General features: G+C 47.8%; 1 long non-coding RNA gene across 4 annotated transcripts in view; it reads left to right on the forward strand.

The window, feature by feature from the left end:
- Positions 1-4,342: 4,342 nt before the first annotated feature.
- Gm34004 overlaps positions 4,343-14,660 on the forward strand; it is a 34,813-nt gene continuing 24,495 nt past the window's right edge. For 3 of the 4 annotated variants that reach the window (XR_870813.1, XR_379510.1, XR_379509.4), the window contains exon 1: positions 4,397-4,719. This is a non-coding gene — a long non-coding RNA (predicted gene, 34004). Of the gene's footprint in view, positions 4,720-14,660 lie in introns of all 4 variants that reach the window. The other variant, XR_003948177.1, reaches the window with a different exon arrangement.

A 14,660-nucleotide genomic window follows, 5' to 3' on the forward strand; every position in this document is an offset into this window, starting at 1 on the left:
TAGAGTGTATCCGGCAGCATATTGGAGTCCCTTTTGGCCTCCTATTTGCCGACTGGCCTTACCTACTCTCTTAGGGCCTTGACAATGGAGTCCACACATCACAAGGCAAAAGAGAGGTTTGCTGCGGTTCATACAATTCCTGGGACACTGGGCCCTCTTCTCAAACCAACCACACTAGAACTTTCTGTGAAGGACTTTGCTCTAGGAAGAGGTTCTTATTTTGGAACTAATGCACTTCGTGAACATCAGTAAGGGCACGTTCAAGAAAGATCTTGTCATTAGCCTCCAGAGTCCTCCCTAGACATTCCCAGACGGTCCCAGATAGTCCCTGAGTTCTCATCTGCCATCCCCAGCTGTGTCACTTGTCAATTGGTGGGCAGGGAAGCTGCAGGTTGAGGAAATTACATCAGACATCAAAAGTGCCTCTATTTCTGCAGTTGACTGGTAGATTGGCAGGAGGCCAGCTGAGCCTGGATGATTCTTGGTTGTGTAGCTGTTGGCCGGAGAGTTTTGGGCTTTTCTTCCCTGGACCCTCTTCCTCTGTGAGTTAGCGCAGGCTTGTATAGCAGTTTTGGAAGAGAACAGGAGTAGAGACATTTGTGGTGCTTTGGTCCCAGACCCCTTGTCATTCCCACTGCATGCTAGAGTCAGAGGAACTCACAGAGCATCTCTGGCTGAAAGATGAGGAAATAGAGCCAACCTCGAGATGGGAAGACCCATAGTGGACTGTGGCCTCCTCTGCAATGCCTCTGTGTGCTGAGACACTGTGTACCTCAGGCCAATGTCCACTCTGTCTTTCATCCTTAGTGATATTCGAACCTTTAGCTAAGTTCAGAATCATGAGCTTGCCTTAAAGTCAGAAGGTGCTCGCTAGTAGGGATCTGGCCAATAAAACAGCAAAAAACCTGCCACCAGCCTTTTGTCTCTTTCTCCTTATTTTCATTCTTCCTAGTACATGAATACTAAGGGTCTTGTCTGGACCCAGGCAATCAAATCAGACCACAAGGCAACACACTAATTATAGCAGAGAAGCAAGGTGCAAAGACCCCAGGATTCTAGTATTTGACCACTGTGGTGTTTGAATAGTATGGCCCTCACGGACTCTTGTGTTTGAATGCTTGGTCCATGAAGAGTGGCATTATTAGGAGGTGTGGCCTTGTTGGAGTGGGTGTGGTTTTGTTGGAGGAAGCTTGTCACTGTGAAGGGGGGCTTTGAGGTTTTCTATGCTCAAGTTTTGCCCAGTGTGACAGTCTCCTTCTGCTGCCTTTGGTTCAAAATGTAGAACTCTCAGCTCACTCTCCAGCACCATGTCTGCCGGCATACTGCTATGTCCCCTGCCATGATAGTAGTGGACTGAACCTCTGAAACTGTAAGCCAACCCCAATTAAATGTTTGCCTTTATAAGAGTTGCCATGGTCCTGGTGTCTCTTTACAGCTATAAAACCCAAACTAAGACAATAATGTTTTAGGAGAGAGTCCCCTTAATGTTTGTTAAGTTGGCCTACTGGAGCCTAATCTAATTAGTATGTTATCCTCTACATACGGACACTGACAGTTCTTTACCCCTTTCTCTGCTTCTGAGAGTTACCCCTCGCTTTCAGAGCTGTCCCTGGTCATTCCCATTTCCTCTTTCTTGTTTTTCCCAGAATGCCATCAGTCTGCCTGGTGCCTTGACATCCACTTGCTGCTTATGTCTTATTGGAGCTGTAAGCACCGTGATCTCCTTCAGTGCAGAGATGGGCCTAGGGGGCGGGGGTAGGGGGAGGGATGGGGGTGGGAGTGAGGGGCAGGCTGGTGCTTACGCACAGGCTTCAGGATGCTGTTGGTGACCTGGGCTCTCTTGGGTTTCTGCCTCTCAGTGCTCATCACATGGCCGCAGTCTCATGGCCCTTGATGGCTGCTGACCTTCCAACCATACTCCACATACTCCATACCTGGCAATAGAATGAAGGAGGTCTCCTGGACAAATAAGCTCCGTTAAAGATATCCCAAGTGTCTTGCTGAGTGGCATCGACTGGCTTGCCACTGACTATGCTTGGAGGAGGGTCTGGGAAATGCAGATTTTTTAACTGAACAGATTTTTATCATCCCATGGAAACTGAGTTCTTCTGATGAAAGATTAGGGAAATGCATTCATGGTCAGTAGCAAGAAGTCCTTGCTAGAGATAGGTCAGAAGAAGAGTTGTTCAAAGCTTGAGATACAAGGTCGAGTGAAGAGGTCTGATATAAATGATTACTTCGAATATCTAAGCCAGACTTTTCTGGGGAGCTAGGAATGTTTGAGTACTTCATCTAAGGGGTGCATATAAGTGAGATGAACAGAAAATTTAGGGAAGCACATAGTTTTGTGCCTTACCTCATACGTGCTGTGTTTCGACAATGGATTGATTTGTTTAGATTTTATTTTTACTTTTAATTATGCGTTTATATGTGTGGGTTTGTACATGAGAGTGCAGGTGTCTGCAGAGGCCAGAAAAAGGCATTGGATCCCCTAGGGTTGGAGTTACAGGAGGTTGTGAGCCACCCACATGGTTGCTGGAAACTGAACTCAGGTGTCAACAAGAGCAGTCCGTGCTCGTAACTGCTGAGCCATCTCTGTGGCCCTAAGAAACTTTTTCAAAGCATGTCTGTTCTAAGATTTATATGTCTTCTAGGAATTAATTATAGCACACATACTCATACACATATACAGTTATTTTTTTCTACTTCTTTCTACTTGTTTACTTTGGAGAAAGTTCTAGCATTACAACAATCACTAGCCTTGCTGGACTCCTTCTTTGAGGCTCAAGGTGGACCTCTTCCCTGCCCGACTTTCTCAGAGCTCATGTATTGGACGCGTCCCTCTTCTCTCTTTTCTCAGAACATCTCCAGCCATTTATCAGCACATGACACAGCAGACCCTCTCTCCCCTAATGAGCCCTGTACTTTCCACTTAGATCAATATCTGCTATGTGCTTGCTAAATAATGGGCAGCTTGAAGACCCACCACCCAAGTTTCACTCCCTGTAAAGCTTTATGTGACCAATTCATTACGACAAGCTCTGTGTTCCAGGGCTGGAGTTTGCAGACCCAAGATCCCTATCCTGGTTCCATTTCTGTTGCTGCGACAAAAGTGTCTTCAGGAAGAAGGGTTTGTCTGGATAAAAATTTCAGGATACAGTTTATCATTTTGGGAAATAATTGAGTCAGGAACTTGAAAAAACACAACCACAGTCAAGAGCAGAGAGACTAAACACATGGGCCCTTGGTTGCTTGCTGGCTTATGCTCTGCTGGATTTCTTAGCTATTGTACAGTCTGGTACCCAGCCCATGATTGGTGCCACACACATTCAGGATGGGTTCTCATCCCAATTAATTCACCCTGCCCATAAAACCAACACAACAGAAACAACCACCTGTGGGAACCCTCTTCTCTGGTGTTTCTAAATTGGGTGAAATTGACAATCAAAGCTAACCATGGCAATCTCTGACCACAGTCCAGCCTGACCCAGGACAAAAGCAGAAGCATTGATACAAAGGAGTCAGAAAGAATGGGGCATGCAGGACAGATGGCTCGGTGGTTAAGAACACTGGCTGCTTTTCCATGGGACTTGGGTTCAGTTCCCAGCACCCACATGGTGACTCATAACCGTCTGTAACTCCAGTTCCAGGGGATCTAATGCTCTTTCCTCTCCTCCATGAGCACCAGGCCTATAATTAGTAACCAGGCATACATGCAAACAAAATACCTATACTCAAATTAAAATGAATTTTTATAAAAGAGGAAAGAAACTTTCCAGGAGCCAATCCTGGAAACTTCCAGAAGGAGCTGACACTAAAGTTGATGTTGCAGATGGGTGGGAACTCCATCCTGGCTGAAAGTGGTAAGAGAGGGGAAGGCAGCAGAGAGGCTGGTGGTGTGTGCAGGTAGGAGCCAGGGCCCAGTGGTGGGCTGGACATGAGTAAGGACACAAAGGAGTGGGAAGCCCAAGGCCAGCATGTGGCCCTCCCACAGTGCAGAGTCCATCTGCTCAGGTGAGTGAACTGGTGCCCGAGCAGGCTGGCCTGCGGGGACGCCGACTCCCTGCCCTCCCTCTCCCTTTTCTGCTTCTCACGAAGTGGTCCTGAAATGACACAGAGAGCAGCTGCTTAAGCAATTTTGCCAATTAATGGCTCTCTGAAATTAAACCGCCTACGCAGTCTGGGAGAGCCTTCTCCAGGAGGGATTGCAGCAATTGTCTTCATGCTAATCAGGCTTGACTTGCCTCCACGCACATTAATAAAAACGCGAAGGCGTCGGGAGAGATGCCCTTTTGCGGGGGAATATCGACAATATCGTAATGAGGCTCAGAGAGAAGGATGCCGAAGCATGGTCTTGCATGCTCAAATCTGCTTCCCTCCAGGAGCCAGAGCTGGCTCTGGCTGTGAGCAGCTGGGCTCAGGGTAGGCAGAAAGCAAAGCCAAGGGCAGCCATACTGGGGGAAAGCCATCATTCCTTAGGGGGATGGCCTGGGTTGGCGGGAGGGGAAAACCAAGGAGCAAGCCCCCATACCTACAACACCTACAACGAAGATCCCATATTCATCATACAGCCAGGTAACCAGCACCCTTCTCTGTTCAAGCTGCTAGGAAGCCTAGCCTCAGAATATCCCAAATGCAGCCTCCGCCTACTCTCTCCTGGCTCATTGAGATCAGAAGGATGAATTGGCTTGCCATCCAGCTATGTCAAGCTACATGAAGGTAAGAATTTGCTTCTGATAATTTTCACTTCTCATATCTACTCATAAAACTATGTTGTAGTTTTCCATCGATCAACATCTTAAAAGACAAAGTTCCTATGATGGGAATTCAAGAGAGTCACAGGAGCCAGGTGAACAGGTCTCTGCAATATCAACCTATGGGATGAAGACACCCACCTCTGTAGGAACTCTCTTCCCACACAACCACAAACTTAGTGCTATGGTCTGCTATTTTCTTTAACCCCCATATCCTTCTCCAGGGATGCTGTCTCTATTTGGACCTGTTGGACCCAAGACTTCCAGAGGCGTGTGCCTTGCCTCAGGTTACCTAGAGTCAGTGACTGGACCGGGATCAGAACAGGACCGTGAGAACTCCATCTTCATGCTCACTCTTCTAGCAGCTGAGGAAGGACACACACCTCCCTCTGGCTTCTGGTTGGCTAACGCCTCTGGGTAGGGTAGGAGAGCTCAGTAGAGCAAAGAAAAGATGAAAGAGATGAAGGAGGAGGGGAAGACAAGGAAGAGAGAATGAAAGGACTGCAGCCCCATTTGGCCGCATACTGAATACCTCCTGGGAGTCCAGCCAGATCCCATGGACAGCTCCTGGGTTTTAAGTGGCACTCTGCTGCCACAGGTCTGAAACATAGGAGCCAGTCTGCCTGTTTCCCTCCCTCCCTCCCTCCCTCCTTTCCTTCCTTATTTCTGTCTTGAGACAAAGTCACCTATAGCTCAGGCTGCCCTTGAACTCAAGAATGACCTTAAACTTATGGTCCCTCTATCTATCTCTCTGGTGCTGAGATTAGAGATGTGTCACCATGACTGGTTGATGCAGCGCTAGGGTTGGAACCTGCGACTTCATGCATACTAGACAAGCATGCTACCACCTGAGCTACATCCTCAGCCAGGGCTTTTTATCTAAACAGCCTTTTCTGGGCCTGTTTCTCAGCTGTTTCCCATCATATCCCCACCACCGGCTCTTCAAAAGCTGAGCATTTATACTTTTTATTTCTCTCCGAGAATTCTTAGCAGGATAATTGCTTTAGGAGTTAGGATAACTCAAGGTGTGTGCCTGTACCAAGTCTACTCTAAATATAGACCAGCTGCATCTATTGCTAATCTGTTGTTTCTTTTCTCCCCGTGTGGTTGTGTGTATATAGTCTCTGTTTGAGGGAAGGTGTTTGCTATCTGTTTGTTTTTGCTGGAGTGATTTTAAGCACACACCCACAGTTCTGTCTTACAAGTATGTGCTGGGTTCAGTGGCAATCCCATAGGGTGAGATTTGGGGACATCTGTGAGGACAGAGGGCAGAGCAGGCTGCCTCCTTCCATAGTCATGCTAACTGCCTCCTTCCAAGATTTGCTGGCTCTGAGGCAGCTCCCACCCATTCTTCCTTAATTACCTTTGACTATGAAGGCACCAGGGGATGGATATCACTTCATTTAAACAGCATGACCTGAGGGGCCGGTATTGTTTATCACACTATCTTCCAGTTAGAGAAACTGAGGCAGCCAAGAGTACCTGTGTGAACTCTCTCCTCATTCTTCTCCTACACCCTGGTCCAGCAGCAGTGTCACCTCCTGATTAGGCAGATGCTACTGAAGCTATGGCCTTATCTTCTTTGCCTAACCATCAAGAAGCAGACGGTCCAGCCCACAGGTGTGTGTGTGTGTGTGTGTGTGTGTGTGTGTATCACTGCTCCATCAGGAACTACATCTCCCAAGCAGCCTTGAAACACCATGGACCATGTGACTAGTTCTTGCTGATGGGAATGAGCAGGCTACAATTTTTAAGCCACTGTGCCTTAACTTCACCATCCATCCTCACCTGCCTTGAGTACATAAGATGTCAAAGACTTAGAAGAGAACAGAGCCACCGGATGACCAAGCCTAAACCACCACATAGAGGGACCTTCATGAAGCAGCAAGTAAATTGATTTTGTGCTAAGTCCCCAGTGATTTCGTTTGAGTCCCTTAGGTTTGATTTGCATATAACCTGACTGCACCTGGTCAGAAAGACTCTGCCCTCAGCATGGGAGAATCCATCTTGGATTTTTTTTTTCCCCGAGACAGGGTTTCTCTGTATAGGCCTGACTGTCCTGGAACTCACTTTATAAACCAGACTGGCCTCAAACTCAGAAATCCACTTGCCTCTGTCTCCCGAGTGCTGGGATTAAAGTCGTGCGCCACCACGCCCGGCTCCATCTTGGATTCTAAGCCTTCTCTACTAGGAAGGCCTGAGCCCCAGAGCTTGGCATGGTTTTGCAGAAACGGAAGCTCAGTGGGAACAGCGACAGAGCTGTTGTGTCACTATAGTCCCCTGTCAGGAACTTCTGCTGGACAAGCAGAAGGACATCCATCTTCCCCTGTAGGGGCCATCTCAGCATGAGAAGAGCGAAGGCGGACCACTCCCACAGCACCTTGCACATCCACACTCGCTCCCTCCTTCCTCCGTGTAGAGATCCCTTCCTAGCCCCTGCTATGCATTCCTCTCCATCTTCCCCATGGAGCAGGGAGGGCCATTCTGAGCTGAGCTGGGGTTGATGGAAGAGGAGCCCCAGGGAGACAACCTGGCCAATGCCTGGGACTCTGAGGGCCATTCCAGTTCCAGCAGCCCAGGTGCTGGGAAAACCTAGTCTTTGAGACATAAAGACAGCGAGCGCAGTGTTTTATTAGTGCCGGAGACGTTTATTTCCCGAGTTAACAACAATAATAAACTCGTTTACGGCTGTGAGTTTCATTGCCTCCCCCAGTGGGGCTCCCACCTGCTGCTGCCGTTCAGAGCCTCAGGCCCCAAGCATGCAGAGGCCAGCGTGGCAGCTGGCACAGGTGGGTGGTGCTGCCTCCTGGCAGCTGGGAGGGCTGACAGGGTACCTTAGAGTGCAGTTGCAGCACCATTGATGCCTGCAGAGACAGCAGGGGGACTGGGTATGGCCCCCCACAGTAGGACTTTGGACTAGTGTTATTAGTAAAAGGGGCTAGCTAGCCTCCTACCCTGCTCTTCCAAAGGGTTTCTTACTAACCAGGAATGAATGGATAAATGGCTCTGACTCAGGTGACTTTTTTAGAAGAAACAAACGTTTTACTGAAAAGAATGGTTTGAGAACCTCTTCTGCCTCCCCATTGACTTGACCTGACTCCGCTGCCTCAACCTTCACCCCAGTGATAAGCATAAGGGGCTCTCTCTCTGGCTCAGAAAACAGTCTTTCTTTTTATTTTCTTGGGATAGGCTTGCGTATAGGCCAGGCTAGCCTCAAACTAGCTATGCAATTGAGTAACCAAGAACCCTGAACCTCTGATCCTTCTTCATCCACCCCTGAGCACCAGAATTTACAGGTGTGTTCCACTGTGCCCTGTTTTATGCTGTGCCTGGGATGAGCCCAGGGCTTAATGTCTGGTAGCCAGGCCGTCTACATTCTTCCCCAGCCCTGGCCACTCTTTTTTTCCTTTTTTAGATCTAACTGTGGTAGCCTCCTCATTATGCCTCATGGTACCACATGGCGTGGGTAGGAAAAACTTGGGGCATGCAGCTTTCTGACTCGCATTGGCCTGGGCATTGCGAAACAAAGCAGAAGACCGCATGAAGGAGGTATGGGCGTCCATGTTAGGGACTTACAAAGGCACAACTCGCGTCCTGTTATTTATTTTAAAAACTCAATCAAAATATCTACCCTCCAGGGGCTGCTCACTTCCTTATCACTCTTGGTTGCTCCTTTGCACACCATCCTCTCAGCTCTGCATGTGAGCTTTGCCAGGGATGTATTACTGGGTGGGCGAGGTTGGGGGTGGGGGTGTCCTTCAATTTGCGTGTGCACATGAATCCCCCAGAGGTCATATGAATGGTCATGTGAATGGGATGTGGACCCCATCCCAGAGCTGCTGATTCTGATCCCATGGATTTGGGATGCACTGAAGAGTTTGTGTTTCCGTGGATTCCAAAACTTCTCCTCCATGGACCACATCTTGAGGCCCACTACTCTGAGGTTAGGGCAGAACCTGAGATGAGTCGGAGCTGAGCTCTTTCCAACTTCTCCTGTGACAACAGTGTGGCTGTGTGGACAGTGTGACAGGTACTAGGTAAGGTCCCTCATTTGCCCAGCTCCCCTTTAAGCTCCACATAAGTTGGTGTTTTGAACAGCTCTATTTTCTGGATAAAAAGAATGGAGGCTTAAGTGTAAGAACACTTTCCAAATTCTTCCTCTATAGATGGAGAGACTGAGCTCTAAATGTGTGCGGACTGCCCTCAGAGACAGCTCACCAGTACTGACTCCACGGTCCAGTCAGGGATCATTGGAAAAACAGCCATTGGGTTTGACCATAAAGAGTGAGTCCCTAGCTCCCCAAAGGCCAGAGAAGAAATGGGGAACAGTGAGTGACGCGACCACGGATAAGGGCAGGAAAGTGTCTCCATTCTATTTGCTTCTGAGCTGGATGTGACAGGCCCAGGGTCTGATTCTGACCCACAGAGAAGGGGAATTTTCCAAACTCCCACAGCAGTAAGTGTCCACAAGTCAGAAGCAGCTCAGAAACAGTCCCTCAAGGTTTATGTATTTATTATTCTTACTACTACTATTCTGTATATGAAGGTTTTCACGCAAATACCCAAAGACTATCTTGGTGTTCTTCCTTAGCCTCTGCCCACTTTTTGTTTGTTTTGAGGCAGGGGCTCTCACTGGCCTACAGGTCACAGATTCAACTGGGCTGGCTAACGAGTACCAGGGATCCACCTGCCTCTGCCTCCTCAGTGCTTGGATTACAAGCCTGTCCCACCACATCTCTTGTTGCCCCACCCCCACCCCTCATGGATTCTGGAGATTGAACTCAGGACTTTATGCTTGCAGGGCGAGCACTTTATAGACTGAGCCATCTTCCCCCCACCTATGAATTTGGTTAGCACCTTTCTCCTCCTTCCATTTGCCAAAAAGTACAACCAGTCACTCTGGCTGTTGACTTTGCCCTTATCATTGTTGTGCAAAGAGAACGTGTTTGCTCATGGACACACTCTGGGACACAGCTTCTGAGCAGAGATGGAGTGGACACACCAATCTTCAGAGCTGGCAGGACCTCTGCTGGAGTATGGTTGGTCAGGCTAGGTGGGCTGGATGGGACCATCCACAGGATGGCTCGTGTTCCTAACACTCTTTCCATCCTGTTATCATAAAGGGTGCAGGGATATCCAGTCAGCTCTATAAACTTGGGAGCTTTCTTCTATTCGTTGTAAAGTGGGCACCAGGGATAAGGTCTCTCCTTGCTCTCATGCCATCTGTGGGATAAGCCTGCAGGCCAGTCCAGAGTCTGTCCTACACCACATTGGTGCTACTCTCTGTCACCCCTCTTTACAGTCTCAAATCCTCTGTTAGGCACAGGAGGACGCAGGGTATCTTATGACACAGTCATGGGGCATTCGCTCCAGCCTTCCTGGGTATCCACGGCGATCAGGAGGAATGAAAATGAATGGTTCTGAAAATGTCACCAGTCCTTTGCACACAGTGAAGGTCAGGCAGGATATCACTCACCATTGGAAAATAATTTCCACTTCAGCTGAAGAAAGAAAAAGCTGCACCAGAAGTTGGCAATGGTGAAAAGAGGAGTCTCTTGGGAGCATGGAGATCCCTCTGCTCACTCTCTATGACCTGGGGTAGGTCATGTGAAGTCTGTCTTCGACTGGACAAGGTCCCTCTTAAGGATAGCACAAGGCACATATGGCAGACATCTGGCCTGGGGTGAATGCTTGCACAAAGCCCCTGGAAAGAAGATGTGCATGTCATGTGGTTCTCCCCTATATTTGAGGAGGACTCCAGTTCTCAAAGCAATTTTAAGAGCAGTGAGGGAGGAGAAGAAGGAAGAAGTGTTAGAGACAATACACTAGTGAGCTCTTGGTTCACCCAACCAAGGTGAACAGGACTCAAGTGTCTTTGGGGAGGCAGGCTAGGCTGCCAGAGGCCATGTGAGTGGCATCTGCGTAGGTAATTCTAACCACCACCATTGTCTCTGTTCTGGATCTAATTAGATACCAATTTGTCTTTAACAATTTTGGAATACCCTTCACACCCCAAGCGCTCAAAACAACCTGCCTGGAAATAGCACGTAAATTATGGGGCCCAGGGAAGATGTTTCAGAGCACAGGCCTGGGTTTCTGTGTTAGTGCATCGTTTCAACTATGCCCCTACCCGCTTCCCCAACTACAAATGGCAAGGGAGGAAGACATAATTATTGGGAACACCTGTCTGAAGCCAAGTCCGTGATGCCCCAGCCCCGTGTGACTGTTTTCTGTTGATGTTTGGATTGTTGAGCCTAGCCTTTAATGACTGAGCCATCTCTCCAGCCTGTGACTATTTTGTATATATCTGCAAAACCTGAAATTATATTCCTGATTCCTGAAAGGCCTCTTATTTGACTGAAAACAGCCTTTGAACCCATGCTCTAGAATCTAGTATCTAGAGTCTAGATACTTACTCAGGAAGTCACGATGGGCCTAGGGATGTGCATCTTAGCAAGATTCTCTGGGACTGTTACTGCTGGGAGTAGGAGACCCTTTTCTCTGAAGACTCTACTATCAGGCTGGTGGTGAGGCTCATTGGAGTGCTTGCCTAGCATGCATGAAACTCTGGGTTCAATATCTAACACTGTACAATGGGAATCATCGCACATACTTGTAATCCTAGCGCTTGAGAGGTGGAGAAAGGAGGATCAGAAGTTCAAGGTCAAGACGACCCTGAGCTATATGAGACCCTGTCTCAAAAAACAACATATGCATGCATGCAAGTAAGCATGCATGCACACACATATTTGCATACACATGCATGCACACACCCAACTTTTTGCTTCTGCTGTTCAGGCAGTGATGGGTATATGGACCAAACCAGGCCCATTAAATTACCTCCCCCTTCTTTTAAAATCTCTCAGGATTCACACCTTGGGGGAAAGCAGAGAGTTTCCTTGGCAACAGATGACTAATTTAGAAGTCCCTGTGAACAGGTGGGAGACAGGAAAGGACACAAGAAGCAACACTTCAGCAGGTGCCAAGTTTAAACAACAAGCTCCTGACAGACTAGGGTACACACAATGGGGGCGGGATGAGAGGGGTTGCTCAGACAGAGACAGTCCAGGCCAGGAGCTATGTTCAGTTTGGAAGGAAGGCAGCTAATGAACCCTTAAGAGCAAGCTATTCAAAGCTTGTCTCTGCAGCTAATGGTGGTGAGTGTGTGTGGTGGGGGCACACTATACTTCCTTGTAGGTTTGTGGTCAGATGAAAACATTTGGTAACTGAAGCTGGAAGCTGCCAAGATCTGGGCTTCTAGAAACAGAGAGATCCAGAGAAAGCCTATGCTCAGCAAACCCTCACTCTCAGGTTCAAGACCTCGGCTTTCAGCAAGTTCTCTGTGGGCCACATGCACTCAGCCTCATTGCTGCTCTGGGACTTCTGCTCCAGCCACTGCTATGTGTGTGTGTGTGTGTGTGTGTGTGTGTGTGTGTGTGTGTGTGTGTATGCCAAAGAACAATTTCATTCATCTTCCTCAAGAACACCTTCCATTCTATTTGAGGCCCTCCATTGTCTCTCATTTGCTTGGAGCTCACCATTTAGGCTAGACAGTCTCTAGGGGTCCTCCTTAGGATGCTGTGTTGGTCTCCTCAGCTCTGGGACTACAAACTGATGTAAAGTTACTTCCTTAGGATTATAGCACCATGCCCAGCGTTGTTTCCTGTGGGTGCTAGGGATCAAAGTCAGGCCCTCATGCTCGTAAAGGCAGCAGTTCACCTACTGGTCTATCCCGCATCAGCTCATGGTCTATGCTTGAGAGTGGAGCCTTCTATTGTAGAAATCACCGTCTTCCTGTGTTCGCACTCTGAAGGCATAGTTCAGTCCCTGACTGCCTGGTATCCTTAACTACACCAGCAGAATGTACACTCCTTTCGACATTTCATCTGGTCTTGTGAGTTGACCTCAGTGTCCCTTCAGGGCAGAGGCAGGGGCTCTGAGAGTTTGGAGGATCAGGAGCCTCATGGACTGTGTGCTGCTTCATGCATGGTGACTGCAATAGGCACAGAGATTCCCAGCTTTTCCACACATCACAGCAACTTAGGGATGCCTACCCCTGTCCCAGGTCCACTGAAACCAACTATCTGTGGGGCAATCAAGTCATTTCAATTATCAGCCAGGTTACTGTATGTGTGGTGGTTAAATTTAATTGTCAGTTTATTATGATCTAGAATTAACCTGGGAAGAGTCTTTCAAAGGATTTGTGTGGATCAGGTTGGCCTGTGGGCATGTTAATTGATTTAGAAAGACTAAATCAGCCCACTATGGGTGATACCATTCCCTAGTAAGGATATCCTGTACTACGCGTAGAGAGAAAACTGACCACTGACACAGATGAATGAATTCATTTCCCTTTACTCTTGACTATGGGTGTAACTGGTTGTTGCTTCAAGTTCTTCCTCTGACTTCCCATAACAATGGGTTATAACCTGGAATTATAAGCCAAATAAACTCCCCCTAATTTTGGGGGGAGGTTAGAGTATTTTATCACAGCAGCATAAACAAAACTAGGATGCTGACCTACACGCTAAAGGCTGAGGATCTCTACAATGGGTTGCTCCTCCTTACTAACCATGGAAGGGTCCTTTGGAAACGAAGGCACTCTCTCTTATGCTAACAAATGGTACTATTGATGTTTGATTCTTCTTCTCATCTCTATTCATTAGCAATGGCCTAACTAGGTGCAGCTCAACTATCCGATGTCCAGAGATGATTGATGAGGATGACAAGTACCTATGTAGATGTTTCTTCTGAATGATGCCCTTGACAAACATCAGTAATTAGTATACATACAACTGATTGGGAAGTGTACTCAGTGTTCTAGTACAAGTCTAATTCATCTTGGTCAAGTGGAGTTAGCCTCCTAGTGGAAGCCTAACAGAAGGGCAGGGATAATGGGGTGAAGCCCTGCTCCTAAGGTTAGGTCATGGAGGCTGGCTGCAGTTCCTCTATCTGGCTGTGGGTTCCTGATCTGAGGTGGAGTAGGAGGAAGGGTAATGCTAAGTTTCTTTAACATGAGTTAACTGTTCTGTGCTCGGTTCCCCAACTCCAGTGCCGGGTTCATCACTCCCCTGACCTCCCTTGAACTTTTCTTCTCCTCTGTTATAGTCAAGGGAGCATAGGACTACAGACACTCCTTGACTCATGATGGGACTACACCCCAACCAGAAGATGAAGGCACCACAAGTCAACAGTGGGTTTAACACACTTATCCCAGCAAACAGCACAGCTTAGCCATACAATATGGATTGTGGGCTCTCATGGGTATATGCCCAGTTGGAAGCTGCAGTTCACTGCCTCTGCAGGTATCATCAGAGAGTACTATACAGCATAGCACTAGACTGGGAAAGGGTCAAAAGTTAGTGGATTCTATTGAACATCCATTGCACCATTTGGAGATTAGGAGTTGAACTACCAGAAGTCTGGAGCCTCTATTTCTTAAGCATAGTTATGTGCTAGGCATGTTCTAGGCTACTGCTTTTGGAATCTGGTTTTAAGATTAGCTTAGATCTTGTTGTATTTTATTTTGCATCCATGTGGATGGCGGAGGTTGGTTTCATGCATCTTCTTCAATTGCTGTCTTATACAATTAGGCAGAGTCTCTCACCTGAAACCCAGCTCTCCAGTTTGGCTAGCCTACTCATCCAATTTGCTCCGAGAATCTTCTGTCTCCACTTCATAAGCTCCGGGTTTACAAGGCCACCCAATCAGTGTTTATATGTGAGCTAGCCATCTGAACCCAAACTTGCTGGGCAAGCGCCTTACCCTCCGATCCATTCCTCCAGCATCCCAGCTACATTTTATTAATGAGGAAAACGACCATCTTCACAGTTCAATGACTGGCTGAGGCAGCAGAGATGGTAAATGTCGGAGACTACAGTTCTTCGAGTTTCCAAGCCCTGTTCT

This window comes from Mus musculus, chromosome 9 (assembly GCF_000001635.26).
Source record: "Mus musculus strain C57BL/6J chromosome 9, GRCm38.p6 C57BL/6J".
In the NCBI taxonomy this organism is placed as follows: Eukaryota; Metazoa; Chordata; class Mammalia; order Rodentia; family Muridae; genus Mus; species Mus musculus.